Genomic DNA, 19,801 nt, shown 5'->3' on the forward strand with positions numbered 1-19,801 from the left:
GAGCATTCCGTCTGGACAACAAGTCCGCTCCCACAATCAATATACCTGGGACGTGAGTTGCGCATATTGAAAACAGGTTTGCCCTGCTCCACAGAATAATGTTGACAGTTAATCTGTGTAGATGCAAAGAGCGAGTGCCACGCTGACGTTTGGTCATGTTGTTTTGTACGTTAGGTCATATATATGACCAGGACAATGGTGACGGAAGGGCGGAAAGTGTGTCATTGCATGAAACGCTCATCAGTTTGAGCATACTGTGTGTGACCGAGTGCCCCCTGTTGGACAGAAGAGGTACCGTGGGAACGACATGATGCAGTCGTACCACCGATAAGAGAGAAAATCTAGCTTGCCGTCTAGGTATTGTCTTCTCTGCATCAAACAGATCTTGAACCCTAACTTCCTCAGAATGCTGTTGTGGACCCGTAGGTCCAGAATGGGGCACACGGTTCTGGATTCAAGGGAAACCCTTTGTGTCAGATGACAATTTGGAATTTTCAACACCTGAATGTTTCTCATAAAAACGAAGTAACTAAGATGGCGGCCGTATGGCTTACCACGCTACAAGCTCTGATTCTATATCTCTCACTTTTGGTCGGGTACACAAATATAGTCATTATGTTTACACAAATATAGTCGACTGGAACTTGTAAACATCAGAAATCCTATGAGGTTTTGGATCCACAACAACTTTCTTGTCGAATTACTGACTAACAACATACCTGGGCAGTCACTACCTACATTTGGGAATACACCTGGACAAGCCAGCATACTCTTCACGTTCAGGAGACGGCCCAACCGTCTCCCTCTGCCTGCCTTGCAACTATCGAACGTCCGATCACTCAGAAATAAAATGAATGAACTCCTGCTTTTGATTTAAACTAAGAGATTACGGATAATGCTCCACCGGAGACATGGCTGGACCAATCAGCTCTGCCTTATGTCTGACGTGAGACATGGCTGGACCAATCAGCTCTGCCTTATGTCTGACGTGAGACATGGCTGGACCAATCAGCTCTGCCTTATGTCTGACGTGAGACATGGCTGGACCAATCAGCTCTGCTGTATGTCTGACGTGAGACATGGCTGGACCAATCAGCTCTGCTGTATGTCTGACTGAGACATGGCTGGACCAATCTGCTCCGCCGTATGTCTGACGTGAGACATGGCTGGACCAATCAGCTCTGCTGTATGTCTGACGTGAGACATGGCTGGACCAATCAGCTCTGCCGTATGTCTGACTGAGACATGGCAGGACCAATCTGCTCCGCCGTATGTCTGACTGAGACATGGCTGGACCAATCTGCTCCGCCGTATGTCTGACTGAGACATGGCTGGACCAATCAGCTCCGTCGTATGTCTGAAGTGAGACATGGCTGGACCAATCTGCTCCGCCGTATGTCAGACGTGAGACATGGCTGGACCAATCAGCTCTGCTGTATGTCTGACGTGAGACATGGCTGGACCAATCAGCTCTGCCGTATGTCTGACTGAGACATGGCAGGACCAATCTGCTCCGCCGTATGTCTGACTGAGACATGGCTGGACCAATCTGCTCCGCCGTATGTCTGACTGAGACATGGCTGGACCAATCAGCTCCGTCGTATGTCTGACGTGAGACATGGCTGGACCAATCTGCTCCGCCGTATGTCTGACGTGAGACATGGCTGGACCAATCAGCTCTGCTGTATGTCTGACTGAGACATGGCAGGACCAATCTGCTCCGCCGTATGTCTGACTGAGACATGGCTGGACCAATCTGCTCCGCCGTATGTCTGACTGAGACATGGCTGGACCAATCTGCTCCGCGGTATGTCTGACTGAGACATGGCTGGACCAATCTGCTCCGCCGTATGTCTGACTGAGACATGGCTGGACCAATCTGCTCCGCCGTATGTCTGACTGAGACATGGCTGGACCAATCTGCTTCGGACTTGGCCATATCCACACCGTTTTTTTTTTCATCCACTGAGCCGACAGGTCAGCGAAATTGTCTCTAAAATCATGAGGTGGTGATATCTGCTGATGATTAATTAGCGCTGGTGTACCAACCTTCAATTCCTAGTTATAATTTGTTGACCATTCTATCCCCCCAAGGGAATTCGATTCAGTTGTGCTAACCAGTGTTTACATCCCACCATAAGCTAAAAGCCAGCAATTCCATTGACGAACTAGCAAATCACATTACCACAGTGGAAAGATCTCATCCCGACGCCACAACAATTGTTCCAACGGATACATTTGACCAAGTATAAACAAAAACTCAAAATTCTTAAACCAACGTCCAAAAGGATAAAAATATGGTCCACAGATGCCGTCGAAACTCTGAAATTCTGTTTTGTATGAACAACCTTCAGAGCCTGATGTACCACAGTCGATGACTACACAGATACTGTGACATCATACGGCAACATTACGCCCTGAATCTCAAAACAACTAGCTTTAATACGCAGGAAGAATAACTCTGTTTACATCAGTGGAGATAAAGAACAATACAAATCAGCCAAATATGAACTGCGCTCTTTAATAAGGATGGACAAAACATTATGAACTGTGCTCTGTAATAAGGATGGACAAAACATTATGAACTGTGCTCTGTAATAAGGATGGACAAAACATTATGAACTGTGCTCTGTAATAAGGATGGACAAAACATTATGAACTGTGCTCTGTAATAAGGATGGACAAAACATTATGAACTGTGCTCTGTAATAAGGAAGGACAAAACATTATGAACTGTGCTCTGTAATAAGGATGGACAAAACATTATGAACTGTGCTCTGTAATAAGGAAGGACAAAACATTATGAACTGTGCTCTGTAATAAGGATGGACAAAACATTATGAACTGTGCTCTGTAATAAGGATGGACAAAACATTATGAACTGTGCTCTGTAATAAGGATGGACAAAACATTATGAACTGTGCTCTGTAATAAGGATGGACAAAACATTATGAACTGCGCTCTGTAATAAGGATGGACAAAACATTATGAACTGTGCTCTGTAATAAGGATGGACAAAACATTATGAACTGCGCTCTGTAATAAGGATGGACAAAACATTATGAACTGTGCTCTGTAATAAGGATGGACAAAACATTATGAACTGTGCTCTTTAATAAGGATGGACAAAACATTATGAACTGTGCTCTTTAATAAGGATGGACAAAACATTATGAACTGTGCTCTGTAATAAGGATGGACAAAACATTATGAACTGTGCTCTTTAATAAGGATGGACAAAACATTATGAACTGTGCTCTTTAATAAGGATGGACAAAACATTATGAACTGTGCTCTTTAATAAGGATGGACAAAACATTATGAACTGTGCTCTGTAATAAGGAAGGACAAAACATTATGAACTGTGCTCTGTAATAAGGATGGACAAAACATTATGAACTGTGCTCTGTAATAAGGATGGACAAAACATTATGAACTGTGCTCTGTAATAAGGATGAACAAAACATTATGAACTGTGCTCTGTAATAAGGCAGGACAAAACATTATGAACTGTGCTCTGTAATAAGGAAGGACAAAACATTATGAACTGTGCTCTGTAATAAGGAAGGACAAAACATTATGAACTGCGCTCTGTAATAAGGATGGACAAAACATTATGAACTGTGCTCTGTAATAAGGATGGACAAAACATTATGAACTGTGCTCTGTAATAAGGATGGACAAAACATTATGAATTGTGCTCTGTAATAAGGATGGACAAAACATTATGAACTGTGCTCTGTAATAAGGATGGACAAAACATTATGAACTGTGCTCTGTAATAAGGAAGGACAAAACATTATGAACTGTGCTCTGTAATAAGGAAGGACAAAACAAACCACACAAAAAAACTGGAAGCGCAATTCATTGCCAAAGACTCCAGATTAGATTAGAAAAGCTTACAGGAGGGTACAAATTACAAGAAATGACCCTCTCTTTAAAATGAGGACCCTGACCTCCCAGACCCAGACCTCCCAGACCCTGACCTCCATGACCCTGACCTCCCAGACCCAGACCTCCCAGACCCTGACCTTTTAGACCCTGACCTCCCAGACCCTGACCTCCATGACCCTGACCTCCATGACCCTGACTTCCCAGACCCTGACCTCCCAGACCCAGACCCTGACTTCCCAGACCCTGAGCTCCCAGACCCTGAGCTCCCAGACCCTGAGCTCCTAGACCCTGACCCTGACCTCCCAGACCCTGACCTCCCAGACCCTGACCTCCTAGACCCTGACCCTGACCTCCATGACCCTGACCTCCATGACCCTGACTTCCCAGACCCTGACCTCCCAGACCCAGACCCTGACTTCCCAGACCCTGACCTCCCAGACCCTGACCTCCCAGACCCTGACCTCCCAGACCCTGAGCTCCCAGACCCTGAGCTCCCAGACCCTGACCTCCTAGACCCTGACCCTGACCTCCCAGACCCTGACTTCCCAGACCCTGACCTCCCAGACCCTGACCTCCCAGACCCTGACCTCCCAGACCCTGAGCTCCCAGACCCTGAGCTCCCAGACCCTGACCTCCTAGACCCTGACCCTGACCTCCCAGACCCTGACCTCCCAGACCCTGACCTCCTAGACCCTGACCCTGACCTCCCAGACCCTGACCTCCCAGACCCTGACCTCCAAGACCCTGACCTCCAAGACCCTGACCTCCATGACCCTGACCTCCCAGACCCTGACCTCCCAGACCCAGACCCTGACCTCCAAGACCCTGACCTCCCAGACCCTGACCTCCCAGACCCTGAACTCCCAGACCCTGGCCTCCCAGACCCTGGCCTCCCAGACCCTGACCTCCCAGACCCTGACCCTGACCTCCCAGACCCTGACCTCCCAGACCCTGACCTCCCAGACCCAGACCCTCCCACCACAATTCACCATACAGGAGGATGAGGTGAGAGTCCCCCCCCTCCCACCACCATACAGGAGGATGAGGTGAGAGTACCCCCCCTCCCACCACCATACAGGAGGATGAGGTGAGAGTCCCCCCCCTCCCAACACCATACAGGAGGATGAGGTGAGAGTACCCCCCCTCCCACCACCATACAGGAGGATTTCAAAAACCTAAACATCAGGAAACCAGCCACAGCTCTACTCCATCACTGTTATGTATCAAACATTTCCTCGTGCCACATATCTGTAAAGTACCAAAGTGTTCAAAGTATCCACCATCATCCCTTTCCCCAAATCCCCCAAAACAACCTGTCTCAATGACTTCAGACCCGTCACCCTGACTCCTGTGGCCATGAAAGCGTTTGAACGCCTAATCCCGCCGTCTTAAATCATGCACATCCCCATTGATGGACTCCGCAGTCCGCCTACAGAGCTGGTCGGTTGAAGATGCCGTCATCCCGCGACGTCAACAACGTACTGCGTCACCTAACACCTAACGCAGGCATCTCGTCCGTAGACTTTAGCTCAGTCTTCAATTCCCACAAACTGTTGACTAAAGCTGCAGGACATGAACATCAACCAAGCAATATGCCGCTGGATACTGGACCTTCTCAGGAGCAGAACCAGACTGTGAAGATAAACAATCTGGCATTTCACCCTCTGATCCTCAGTACTGGACCTATGAAGTGTCTTGGTGGACTACCACAGAGATAGCCATAGACTACAGTAGAAGAAAGACCCCCAAAGCCCTGTCATAATCACTGCCCCAACCACTAACCCCTGACAGAATCTTTCCTCGGCACGGACTGTACATCAGTAACTCGTTGAAATGGGACATCAACTCCAACCAACCGTTGGACTAGTAACCGAAAGGTTGCTGGATCGAATCCCCGAGCTGACAAGGTACAAAATCTGTCGTTCTGCCCCCTGAACAAGGCAGTTAACCCACTGTTCCTAGGCCGTCATTGTAAAATAAGAATTTGTTCTTAACTGACTTGCCTAGTTACAGTTTTTTTTTACAATCGCTAGGACCCATTTCTCAATGCTTAGATCTCTTTTACAAAACTCTTCACACAGCAGTCTATGTGGGCTAAACTATGGATCATTTTTCATTGCTTTGGCACAAAATGCATTCAGTGACTACATCTTTCAATTTTCATCAACTCTTTTCTCACTCAGACACAACCACCACCAAAAACTCTATGTACCTACAGGCCAAATTTGCACATGTTTACATACTCTTTTCAAAACTGTTAAACTTAAGTTCAAAACCTAAAATAACATAATATTGAATAAGACAAACTTGCTACATTTCTACAGTAATACCATATTGAAATATATTCCAAAATCAATAAAATGAAAATACTATCAAAACAATTAGACCAACCACAGCTGGTTCCCATTGTAGCTGAACATCTACCCAGGTGTTAGTCTTTCAATTACATTACCATCTATACAAAAAGGGGACATCTGAGGAATAATGCTGTACTGTAATGTAAACATAGACCCAGACAGAGAGAGAGAAGTGGCTGACAGAGGAAGAAGAGTGGCTGGGAGAGGAAGAGGGAGAGGGAGAGGAAGAGGGAGAGGAAGAGGAAGAGGGAGAGGGAGAGGGAGAGGAAGAGGGAGAGGGAGAGGGAGAGGAAGAGGAAGAGGAAGAGGGAGAAGAAGAGGAAGAGGAAGAGGGAGAGGAAGAGGGAGAGGAAGAGGGAGAGGGAGAGGAAGAGGGAGAGGAAGAGGAAGAGGGAGAGGGAGAGGGAGAGGAAGAGGGAGAGGGAGAGGGAGAGGGAGAGGAAGAGGAAGAGGAAGAGGGAGAAGAAGAGGAAGAGGAAGAGGGAGAGGAAGAGGGAGAGGAAGAGGGAGAGGAAGAGGGAGAGGGAGAGGGAGAGGGAGAGGAAGAGGAAGAGGAAGAGGGAGAGGAAGAGGGAGAGGAAGAGGAAGAGGAAGAGGGAGAGGAAGAGGAAAAGGAAGAGGAAGAGGGAGAAGAAGAGGAAGAGGAAGAGGAAGAGGGAGAGGAATAGGGAGAGGAGGGAGAGGGAGAGGAGGGAGAGGAGTGAGAGTGAGAGGGAGAGGGAGAGGAAGAGGAAGAGGGAGAGGGAGAGGGAGAGGGAGAGGAAGAGGAAGAGGAAGAGGGAGAGGGAGAGGAGGGAGAGGAGTGAGAGGGAGAGGAAGAGGGAGAGGAAGAGGAAGAGGGAGAGGAAGAGGGAGAGGGAGAGGAAGAGGGAGAGGAAGAGGGAGAGGAGGGAGAGAGAGGGAGAGGGAGAGGAGTGAGAGGGAGAGGGAGAGGGAGAGGGAGAGGGAGAGGAGGGAGAGGGAGAGGAAGAGGGAGAGGAAGAGGGAGAGGAAGAGGGAGAGGGAGAGGAAGAGGAAGATGTGCATTTCTGCAAGGGCATCTGACTGAACTGCACATTACAGAAGTAAATTAAGCAAATTGTAATTGTTTATGTATTTCTGCTTAGGACCCAACGGTTACCTCCTACAGGCGGGGAGAGGTAGGATTTTCAGTGCTGTGCAGGAAACTGCAATCGTTGATATGGTCATCAGAAACAATGGCATAAAACTCACAGAGATTCGGGACAGAGTGTTGGCAGACAATGTAAGCATAACAACTATTTCTACAGTCCTGAAACAACACCATGTCAGGATGAATCAGTTGTACACTGTCCCCTTTGAGAGGAACTCTGAACGAGTCAAGAAACTCAGGAACCAATATGTCCAGATAAGACGACTATAAAATACACAACTGGTTTTGAACAATAGCATGTTTTTAGGTATAATGTAAACTACCGTAACAGCCTAACTCTTAATGTTGCCTTGTGGATTGTTTTTAGAGAATCATGGAGATTGAAGCAAGGCAAACACCCCACATATTCATCTTTGTGGACGAGGCCAAAACACGGCGGAGAGGAAAGGAATGTGATTGGGAAAAAGAGCCAGGGTGGATGTCCCGGGCCAGAGCGGTGCCAACATCACAACGTGTGCAGCAGTATCCTCTGATGGATTGCTGTTACACAAACCACTAATTGCGTCTCATTTCATTCCTGGATGACCTCTACGGAAGGGTTGTGCCAGGTGAGGAAAGGGTTGCAGTGAGACGAAATCGGGCCAACGGTTTTAATTGTATGGGACAATGTGTCATTTCACCACTCCCGTGCAGTCACAGAGCGGTTTGCAGTCCTTCCCAGGATGATGTCACTTTTCCTCCCATCTTACTCTCCATTCCTCAACCCCATAGAGGAATTATTTTCCTCGTGGAGGTGGAAGGTTTATGTCCACCATCATTCACATGATCAAATGTCCCTCCTGGACGCAATGAATGCTGGATGCCTGGACATATCTGCAGAATATTGCCAGGGATGGACCAGGCATGCCAAAATATTTTTTCCTAGGTGTATTGCCCAAAGATGACATAAGATGTGATGTGGATGAGAACTTGTGGCCAAATGCAGAAGGCAGGGTTGACTAGTTGTCACGTCCTGACCACGTCGTTGTAACAACGTGTGCTTGTTGGGTGACTACCCGTTGCTAGTGTTATGGAAGAACGAGTTGATTTGAGACATGCATGATGTGATTTGGTCGTTTTTAGGGCATTTTGGAGGTGAAATTAACTGCTGTGCCACGCTGAAAGTTAGTTAAGAGAACTGTGTGAAGAGTTTTGAAAAAAAGTGACCTAAGTATTGGGTCCTAGCGATTGTAAAACACTGTAAATAAAGGTTACATATTTATAAAAAATAGTTCCTGTACTGTTTGTAATCATCCTGGTAGGTTGATTAATAATCTGAACCAGATTACAGGGACTGGTTACAGTGAGCAGCATCCTCTTGAGCGGACAGCTTGATGAAAACCAGTCAATATTCAAGTCATCCAAAGAACAAACCTCTCTGTTTACATCACACACATTTTCAATGATTAAACACATACTGTATTATCCAGATAATGCATGTTAGCACTTGGTTGCCTCTAGCAGCCCAACAAAAGAAGAGCCTTTTGATGAGGCAGGTGAACCTGCTACCAAAACACTTCAACAGCATTAGACATGAGATCCTCTCAAAGCTCGACAGGAAGATGGCTCTGAACATATGCAGAAACGCCTCCTCCATTGCCATTCCTGTCTCTTCTGTAGATGTTATATCCTTGTATAGCTACTGATGTATTATCTAAGTGAGTCTCAGAGATGGCCAATATATGAACGTTATCTGAAGGCTACATTAATATGGACTATTTTCAGCCCTTTGCCTGAGAAGCTTATCAGAGATGAGACATGCTACGGAGGAAAACACACTAATCATGACAAGAACATCGTTTGACTAATAGACTCAGTCAATCAGGCACGTGTGTGTGTGTGTGTGTGTGTGTGAGTGAGTGAGTGAGTGAGTGAGTGAGTGAGTGAGTGAGTGAGTGAGTGAGTGAGTGAGTGAGTGAGTGAGTGAGTGAGTGAGTGAGTGAGTGAGTGAGTGAGTGAGTGAGTGAGTGAGAGATGTGGGGCTGAAGCTACTGACCTGGAAGCTTGGCCCTGTCACTCCTCCTAGGTTTTTGGGAGGGAGGGTGGACAATTAGCCTGTTGTAGTGGATTTAATCAATGTCCTCACACTCTGTCAATTTTCATGGCTAGGATAAGTTCTTTCCACCTCTGGCGCACATCTTCTGAGTAGTCCTCGTTGACGAAGATGTTGGTTCCTCTCAAGTTCTTGGCTCTGCACCAGAATAGCCATCTAATCGTTGAAAATTAGGATCTTAACCACTGTCAGTCTGAGGCTGTCACCTGGGGCTGTTTACAATTTCTCCAGTCCTGTGGGCGCGCTCCTCCTCAGTCTTCCTAACCATCTGCAGCTTTTCATTGTCCTCACTTTCTCCTCAGTAAAACAAAGGTAAAAAAATTTATAAAAAAATAGTCTGTTCAGTTCTCATCTGGTATGTCATCCACAGCAATGTTATTCCGTCTGAACGGAAAAAAATAAATAATAATAATTAATAATAATAATAATAATCTAATAATAATAATAATCAAATAATAATAATGTAATAATAATAATAATAATAATGTAATAATAATAATAATAATGTAATAATAATAATAATAAAGGAATAATAATAATAATAATAATAATAATGTAATAATAATAATCATCTAATAATAATAATCTAATAATAATCATCATCGTCTACTAATAATAATAGTAATCTAATAATAGTAATAATCTAATAATAGTAATCGAATAATAATAATCTAATAATAATAATAATAATATAATAATAATAATAATAATAATAAATAATAATAAAAATAATAACATTAATAACAATAATAATAATTAATAATCTAATAATAATAATAATCTAATAATAATATTATTATAATAATAAATAAAAAATAATAAAAAATAATCATTAATAACAATAATAATAATTAATAATCTAATAATAATAATTATGCAATGATGATCTGTTTTCCCAGTAATAGTTAATAATATTGATCTCTGTGGATTTAAAGTTTGTTGTCGTCTTGCTGCAAGCCTCTTTCAGGACCTCCACCTCTCCCTGGGAGAACTGCAAGCTGTTGTTAATGTCCCGGACTATTATTTTGTTGAATCCATCAGTATTTGGACAAAGCTCTTGAAGCTTTTTTTTCCCTCTGTTGCTGTAACAACTGCTTGCAGACATCTTTTTTGTTGATTTAAATTAAGCCTGAGCTGGAATGTGAAGCTAAGTGAAGCTGGTTACCTTTAGAAAACCCTGAGTAGATCTAGCTTGCTTCGTAGGATACCGCTCTGGATTGAAGTTTAGATTACAACCGTTCAAGATTATGTGCAAATTATTACAGCAATTGTGAATACCTATGCATGCCCCATTAAACATGGACGCTTTATATGATTACATAAGAAGAAATATGGCCATAGATGTTTTATTAATTTTAAGATTTCTAAAAGATCTTCATAAGTAATATTGAATTGTGTTTGGTTGACAGTGCAACCAAATATCAACGTTTAAAGGAAATGTACTGTATCTACTGGAGAGTTCCATTTTAGCCACCGGCTTTTAAAAAATGTTTTAATATAAATTTGAGTCGAAGACTTGAATCCAACATATAATTTTGTTTTAACTTGTCGACAAGTTTAACAGGATATTTATTGTATTTCAAAAGTGATATTGACTTGTGTTTGGTTGTCATTTGAATGAGTTATACCTTCTGTGACGTTGACTTGAGTCTGACTTCAATTACAGTTTATCTGACAAATTCATAATTAATATGTTAGATTCACGTCTCCATCTCAACCAAACATCAAAGTAAAAAGAAAATAGGACTAAATCAAATCCAACCTTATGTAGTGTAAAGGTTGTGTCTTTGTTTAAAAAAAAAATTATTAAAAAATTTAAAAAATTAAAAAGGTTACCATGACAACATAACCCTGTGGTAAAAATTCCATCCTCAGAACAAACGTTCACTCTGATTGCATTTGTCAAATCCGATGTCATTTTCCATGTAGATTTCCCACGTCCCCAATACATTGACAAAACGACGCTGAAACGGTGCTGATTTAACCGGTTTGTGCCCAGCGGGTCGTGTCGGGTTAACGTTTCCATGGACTATCTGAACTCGTAGTAATCACGGTGGAATTACCACCCGGGGGGACTCGCACCCAGACATCACATTAAACACTAAAAACATTTCTCTCCACCCTATGGCAAAATGGATGTGTGTGTTGTGTTGTGTGTGTGTGTGTGTGTGTGTGTGTGTGTGTGTGTGTGTGTGTGTGTGTGTGTGTGTGTGTGTGTGTGTGTGTGTGTGTGTGTGTGTGTGTGTGTGTGTGTGTGTGTGTGTGTGTGTGTGTGTGTGTGTGTGTGTGTGTGTGTGTGTGAGTGTGTGTGTGTGTGAGTGTGTGTGTAGATGTCTATCTGGATGACCTCCAGCTTAATGTTAGTTCCTCGTTCTCCAGGGGGAATTGGCTTGGTTCTAAAATATTGATGTAATTCATGCAGGTTGGCATTAAGCACAATTAAATCAAACCATGGCTCTGTGTTAGTCATGAATGAGTGACATTAGAAGGTTTTGGATATAAAAGCCATGGAGCCCATGAAGAGATAGGTCAAACACAGAGATAGGTCACACACAGAGATAGGTCACACACAGAGATAGGTCACACACAGAGATAGGTCACACACAGGGATAGGTCACACACAGAGATAGGTCACACACAGAGATAGGTCACACACAGAGATAGGTCACACACAGAGATAGGTCACACACAGATAGGTCACACACAGAAATAGGTCACACACAGAGATAGGTCACACACAGGGATAGGTCACACACAGAAATAGGTCACACACAGAGATAGGTCCCACACAGAGATAGGTTACACACAGGGATAGGTCACACACAGAGATAGGTTACACACAGAGATAGGTCACACACAGAGATAGGTTACACACAGGGATAGGTCACACACAGAGATAGGTTACACACGGGGATAGGTTACACACAGAGATAGGTCACACACAGAGATAGGTTACACACCGCGATAGGTTCACACAGGGATAGGTCACACACAGAGATAGGTCACACACACACACACAGGGATAGGTCACACACACACAGAGATAGGTCACACACACACACAGAGATAGGTCACACACAGGGATAGGTCACACACACACAGAGACAGGTCACACACACACCGCGATAGGTCACACACAGAGATAGGTCACACACAGAGAGATAGGTCACACACACAGGGATAGGTCACACACACACAGAGATAGGTCACACACACACCGCGATAGGTCACACACAGAGATAGGTCACACACAGAGAGATAGGTCACACACACAGGGATAGGTCACACACACACAGAGATAGGTCACACACACACCGCGATAGGTCACACACAGAGATAGGTCACACACACACAGAGACAGGTCACACACACACCGCGATAGGTCACACACAGAGATAGGTCACACACAGAGAGATAGGTCACGCACAGGGATAGGTCACACACACACAGCAATAGGTCACACACAGAGATAGGTCACACACAGAGATAGGTCACACACACAGAGATAGGTCACACACAGGGATAGGTCACACACACAGCGATAGGTCACACACAGAGATAGGTCACACACAGAGATAGGTCACACACACACAGAGATAGGTCACGCACAGGGATAGGTCACACACACACAGCTATAGGTCACACACAGCGATAGGTCACACACAAAGATAGGTCACACACAGAGATAGGTCACACACAGAGATAGGTCACACACAGAGATAGGTCACACACACACAGAGATAGGTCACACACAGGGATAGGTCACACACAGCGATAGGTCACACACAGAGATAGGTCACACACAGCGATAGGTCACACACACAGAGATAGGTCACACACAGGGATAGGTCACACACACACAGAGATAGGTCACACACAGCGATAGGTCACACACAGGGATAGGTCACACACAGCAATAGGTCACACACAGATAGGTCACACACAGAGATAGGTCACACACAGAGACAGGAAGACCACGTCAGTGACTCAACCCACTCAAGTGACGCACCCCTCCCATGGACGGCATGGAAGAACACCAGTAGGCCAGGGACTCAGCCCCTGTAAAAGGGTTAGAGGCAGAGAATCCCAGTGGAAAGAGGGGAACCGGCAAGGCAGAGACAGCAAGGGCGGTTCGTTGCTCCAGCCTTTCCGTTCACCTTCACACTCCTGGGCCAGACTATACTTAATCATAGGACCTACTGAAGAGATAAGTCTTCAGTAAAGACTTAAAGGTTGAGACTAAGTCTGCGTCTCTCACATTGGTAGGCAGACCATTCCATAAAAATGGAGCTCTATAGGAGAAAGCCCTACCTCCAGCCGTTTGCTTAGAAATTCTAGGGACAATTAGGAGGCCTGCGTCTTGTGACCGTAGCGTACGTGTAGGTATGTACGGCAGGACCAAATCCGAAAGATAGGTAGGAGCAAGCCCATGTAATGCTTTGTAGGTTAGCAGTAAAACCTTGAAATCAGCCCTTGCCTTAACAGGAAGCCAGTGTAGGGAGGCTAGCACTGGAGTAATATGATCAAATTTTTTGGTTCTAGTCAGGATTCTAGCAGCCGTATTTAGCACTAACTGAAGTTTATTTAGTGCTTTATCCGGGTAGCCGGAAAGTAGAGCATTGCAGTAGTCCAGCCTAGAAGTAACAAAAGCATGGATTAATTTTTCTGCGTCATTTTTGGACAGAAAATTTCTGATTTTTGCAATGTTACGTAGATGGAAAAAAGCTGTCCTTGAAACAGTCTTGATATGTTCTTCAAAAGAGAGATCAGGGTCCAGAGTAACGCCGAGGTCCTTCACAGTTTTATTTGAGACGACTGTACAACCATCCAGATTAATTGTCAGATTCAACAGAAGATCTCTTTGTTTCTTGGGACCTAGAACAAGCATCTCTGTTTTGTCCGAGTTTAAAAGTAGAAAGTTTGCAGCCATCCACTTCTTTATGTCTGAAACACAGGCTTCTAGCGAGGGCAATTTTGGGGCTTCACCATGTTTCATTGAAATGTACAGCTGTGTGTCGTCCGCATAGCAGTGAAATTTAACATTATGTTTTCGAATGACATCCCCAAGAGGTAAAATATATAGTGAAAACAATAGTGGTCCTAAAACGGAACCTTGAGGAACACCGAAATTTACAATTGATTTGTCAGAGGACAAACCATTCACAGAGACAAACTGATATCTTTCTGACAGATAAGATCTAAACCAGGCCAGAACTTGTCCATGTAGACCAATTTGGCTTTCCAATCTCTCCAAAAGAATGTGGTGATCGATGGTATCAAAAGCGGTACTAAGATCTAGGAGCACGAGGACAGATGCAGAGCCTCGGTCTGACGTCATTAAAAGGTCATTTACCACCTTCACAAGTGCAGTCTCAGTGCTATGATGGGGTCTAAAACCAGACTGAAGCGTTTCGTATACATTGTTTGTCTTCAGGAAGGCAGTGAGTTGCTGTGCAACAGCTTTTTCTAAAATTTTTGAGAGGAATGGAAGATTCGATATAGGCCGATAGTTTTTTATAATTTCTGGATCAAGATTCGGCTTTTTCAAGAGAGGCTTTATTACTGCCACTTTTAGTGAGCTTGGTACACATCCGGTGGATAGAGAGCCGTTTATTATGTTCAGCATAGGAGGGCCAAGCACAGGAAGCAGCTCTTTCAGTAGTTTAGTTGGAATAGGGTCCAGTATGCAGCTTGAGGGTTTGGAGGCCATGATTATTTTCATCATTGCGTCAAGAGATATAGTACTAAAACACTTTAGTATCTCCCTTGATCCTAGGTCCTGGCAGAGTTGTGCAGACTCAGGACAATGGAGCTTTGGAGGAATACCCAGATTTAAAGAGGAGTCTGTAATTTGCTTTCTAATGATCATGATCTTTTCCTCAAAGAAGTTCATAAATTTATTACTGCTGAAGTGAAAGCCATCCTCCATTTGCGAAGGCTGCTTTTTAGTTAGCTTTGCGACAGTATCAAAAATAAATTTCGGATTGTTCTTATTTTCCTCAATTAAGTTGGAAAAATAGGATGATCGAGCAGCAGTGAGGACTCTTCGATACTGCACGGTACTGTCTTTCCAAGCTAGTCGGAAGACTTCCAGTTTGGTGTGGCGCCATTTCCGTTCCAATTTTCTGGAAGCTTGCTTCAGAGCTCGTGTATTTTCTGTATACCAGGAGCTAGTTTCTTATGACAGATGTTTTTAGTTTTTAGGGGTGCAACTGCATCTAGGGTATTGCGCAAGGTTAAATTGTGTGTGTGACCTAGGTCACACACAGAGTTAGGTCACACACACAGAGATAGGTCACACACAGAGATAGGTCACACACAGAGATAGGTCACACACAGGGATAGGTCACACACACACACACAGAGATAGGTCACACACAGAGATAGGTCACACACAGGGATAGGTCACACACAGAGATAGGTCACACACACAGATAGGTCACACACACACACACACACACACACACACACACACACACACACACACACACACACACACACACACACACACACACACACACACACACACACACACACACACAGAGAGATAGGTCACACACAGAGATAGGTCACACACAGGGATAGGTCACACACAGGGATAGGTCACACACAGGGATAGGTCACAGACAGGGATAGGTCACACACAGGGATAGGTCACACACACACAGAGATAGGTCACACACAGCGATAGGTCACACACAGGGATAGGTCACACACAGGGATAGGTCACACACAGGGATAGGTCACACACACACAGAGATAGGTCACACACAGCGATAGGTCACACACAGGGATAGGTCACACACAGAGATAGGTCACACACACAGAGATAGGTCACACACAGGGATAGGTCACACACACACAGCGATAGGTCACACACAGGGATAGGTCACACACAGAGATAGGTCACACACACAAAGAGATAGGTCACGCACAGGGATAGGTCACACACACACAGCGATAGGTCACACACAGCGATAGGTCACACACAGAGATAGGTCACACACAGAGATAGGTCACACACACACAGAGATAGGTCACGCACAGGGATAGGTCACACACACACAGGGATAGGTCACACACAGCGATAGGTCACACACAGAGATAGGTCACACACAGAGATAGGTCACACACAGGGATAGGTCACACACAGAGATAGGTCACACACACGGATAGGTCACACACACACACACACACACACACACACACACACACACACACACACAGAGAGATAGGTCACACACAGAGATAGGTCACACACAGGGATAGGTCACACACAGGGATAGGTCACACACAGGGATAGGTCACACACAGGGATAGGTCACACACAGGGATAGGTCACACACACACAGAGATAGGTCACAAACAGCGATAGGTCACACACAGGGATAGGTCACACACAGGGATAGGTCACACACAGGGATAGGTCACACACACACAGAGATAGGTCACACACAGCGATAGGTCACACACAGGGATAGGTCACACACAGGGATAGGTCACACACAGGGATGGGTCACACACAGGGATAGGTCACACACACACAGAGATAGGTCACACACAGCGATAGGTCACACACAGGGATAGGTCAAACACAGGGATAGGTCACACACAGGGATAGGTCACACACACACAGAGATAGGTCACACACAGCGATAGGTCACACACAGAGATAGGTCACACACAGAGATAGGTCACACACACAGAGATAGGTCACACACAGGGATAGGTCACACACACACAGAGATAGGTTACACACAGGGATAGGTCACACACAGCGATAGGTCACACACAGGGATAGGTCACACACACACAGAGATAGGTCACACACAGGGATAGGTCACACACACAGGGATAGGTCACACACAGGGATAGGTCACACACAGGGATAGGTCACACACACACAGAGATAGGTCACACACAGCGATAGGTCACACACAGGGATAGGTCACACACAGGGATAGGTCACACACAGGGATAGGTCACACACAGGGATAGGTCACACACACACAGAGATAGGTTACACACAGGGATAGGTCACACACAGCGATAGGTCACACACAGCGATAGGTCACACACAGGGATAGGTCACACACAGCGATAGGTCACACACAGCGATAGGTCACACACAGGGATAGGTCACACACAGCGATAGGTCACACACAGGGATAGGTCACACACAGGGATAGGTCACACACAGGGATAGGTCACACACAGAGATAGGTCACACACAGGGATAGGTCACACACAGAGATAGGTCACACACAGGGATAGGTTACACACAGAGATAGGTCACACACAGGGATAGGTCACACACACAGAGATAGGTTACACACAGGGATAGGTCACACACAGCGATAGGTCACACACAGGGATAGGTCACACACAGGGATAGGTCACACACAGCGATAGGTCAAACACAGGGATAGGTCACACACAGAGATAGGTCACACACAGGGATAGGTCACACCCACACAGGGATAGGTCACACACAGAGATAGGTCACACACAGGGATAGGTCACACACAGGGATAGGTCACACACAGAGATAGGTCACACACAGAGATAGGTCACACACAGAGATAGGTCACACACAGGGATAGGTCACACACAGGGATAGGTCACACACAGCTATAGGTCACACACAGCGATAGGTCACACACAGGGATAGGTCACACACAGGGATAGGTCACACACAGGGATAGGTCACACACAGAGATAGGTCACACACAGCGATAGGTCACACACAGGGATAGGTCACACACAGGGATAGGTCACACACAGGGATAGGTCACACACAGGGAGAGGTCACACACAGCGATAGGTCACACACAGGGATAGGTCACACACAGGGATAGGTCACACACAGGGATAGGTCACACACAGCGATAGGTCACACACAGGGATAGGTCACACACAGGGATAGGTCACACACAGGGATAGGTCACACACAGCGATAGGTCACACACAGGGATAGGTCACACACAGGGATAGGTCACACACAGGGATAGGTCACACACAGAGATAGGTCACACACAGGGATAGGTCACACACAGAGATAGGTCACACACAGGGATAGGTCACACAGGGATAGGTCACACAGCGATAGGTCACACACAGCGATAGGTCACACACAGCGATAGGTCACACACAGGGATAGGTCACACACAGCGATAGGTCACACACAGAGATAGGTCACACACAGGGATAGGTCACACACAGCGATAGGTCACACACAGGGATAGGTCACACAGGGATAGGTCACACACAGCGATAGTTCACACACAGGGATAGGTCACACAGGGATAGGTCACACACAGGGATAGGTCCCACACAGGGATAGGTCACACACAGGGATAGGTCACACACAGAGATAGGTCACACACAGCGATAGGTCACACACAGAGATAGGTCACACACAGCGATAGGTCACACACAGGGATAGGTCACACACAGCGATAGGTCACACACAGCGATAGGTCACACACAGAGATAGGTCACACACACAGAGATAGGTCACACACAGGGATAGGTCACACACACACACAGAGATAGGTTACACACAGGAATAGGTCACACACAGCGATAGGTCACACACAGGGATAGGTCACACACACACAGAGATAGGTCACACACAGGGATAGGTCACACACAGGGATAGGTCACACACAGGGATAGGTCACACACACACAGAGATAGGTCACACACAGCGATAGGTCACACACAGGGATAGGTCACACACAGGGATAGGTCACACACAGGGATAGGTCACACACAGGGATAGGTCACACACACACAGAGATAGGTTACACACAGGGATAGGTCACACACAGCGATAGGTCACACACAGCGATAGGTCACACACAGGGATAGGGCACACACAGCGATAGGTCACACACAGCGATAGGTCACACACAGGGATAGGTCACACACAGCGATAGGTCACACACAGGGATAGGTCACACACAGGGATAGGTCACACACAGGGATAGGTCACACACAGAGATAGGTCACACACAGGGATAGGTCACACACAGAGATAGGTCACACACAGGGATAGGTTACACACAGAGATAGGTCACACACAGGGATAGGTCACACACACAGAGATAGGTTACACACAGGGATAGGTCACACACAGCGTTAGGTCACACACAGGGATAGGTCACACACAGGGATAGGTCACACACAGCGATAGGTCACACACAGGGATAGGTCACACACAGAGATAGGTCACACACAGGGATAGGTCACACCCACACAGGGATAGGTCACACACAGAGATAGGTCACACACAGGGATAGGTCACACACAGGGATAGGTCACACACAGAGATAGGTCACACAC

Source organism: Salmo salar, chromosome ssa16 (assembly GCF_905237065.1).
Source record: "Salmo salar chromosome ssa16, Ssal_v3.1, whole genome shotgun sequence".
NCBI classification, from domain to species: domain Eukaryota; kingdom Metazoa; phylum Chordata; class Actinopteri; order Salmoniformes; family Salmonidae; genus Salmo; species Salmo salar.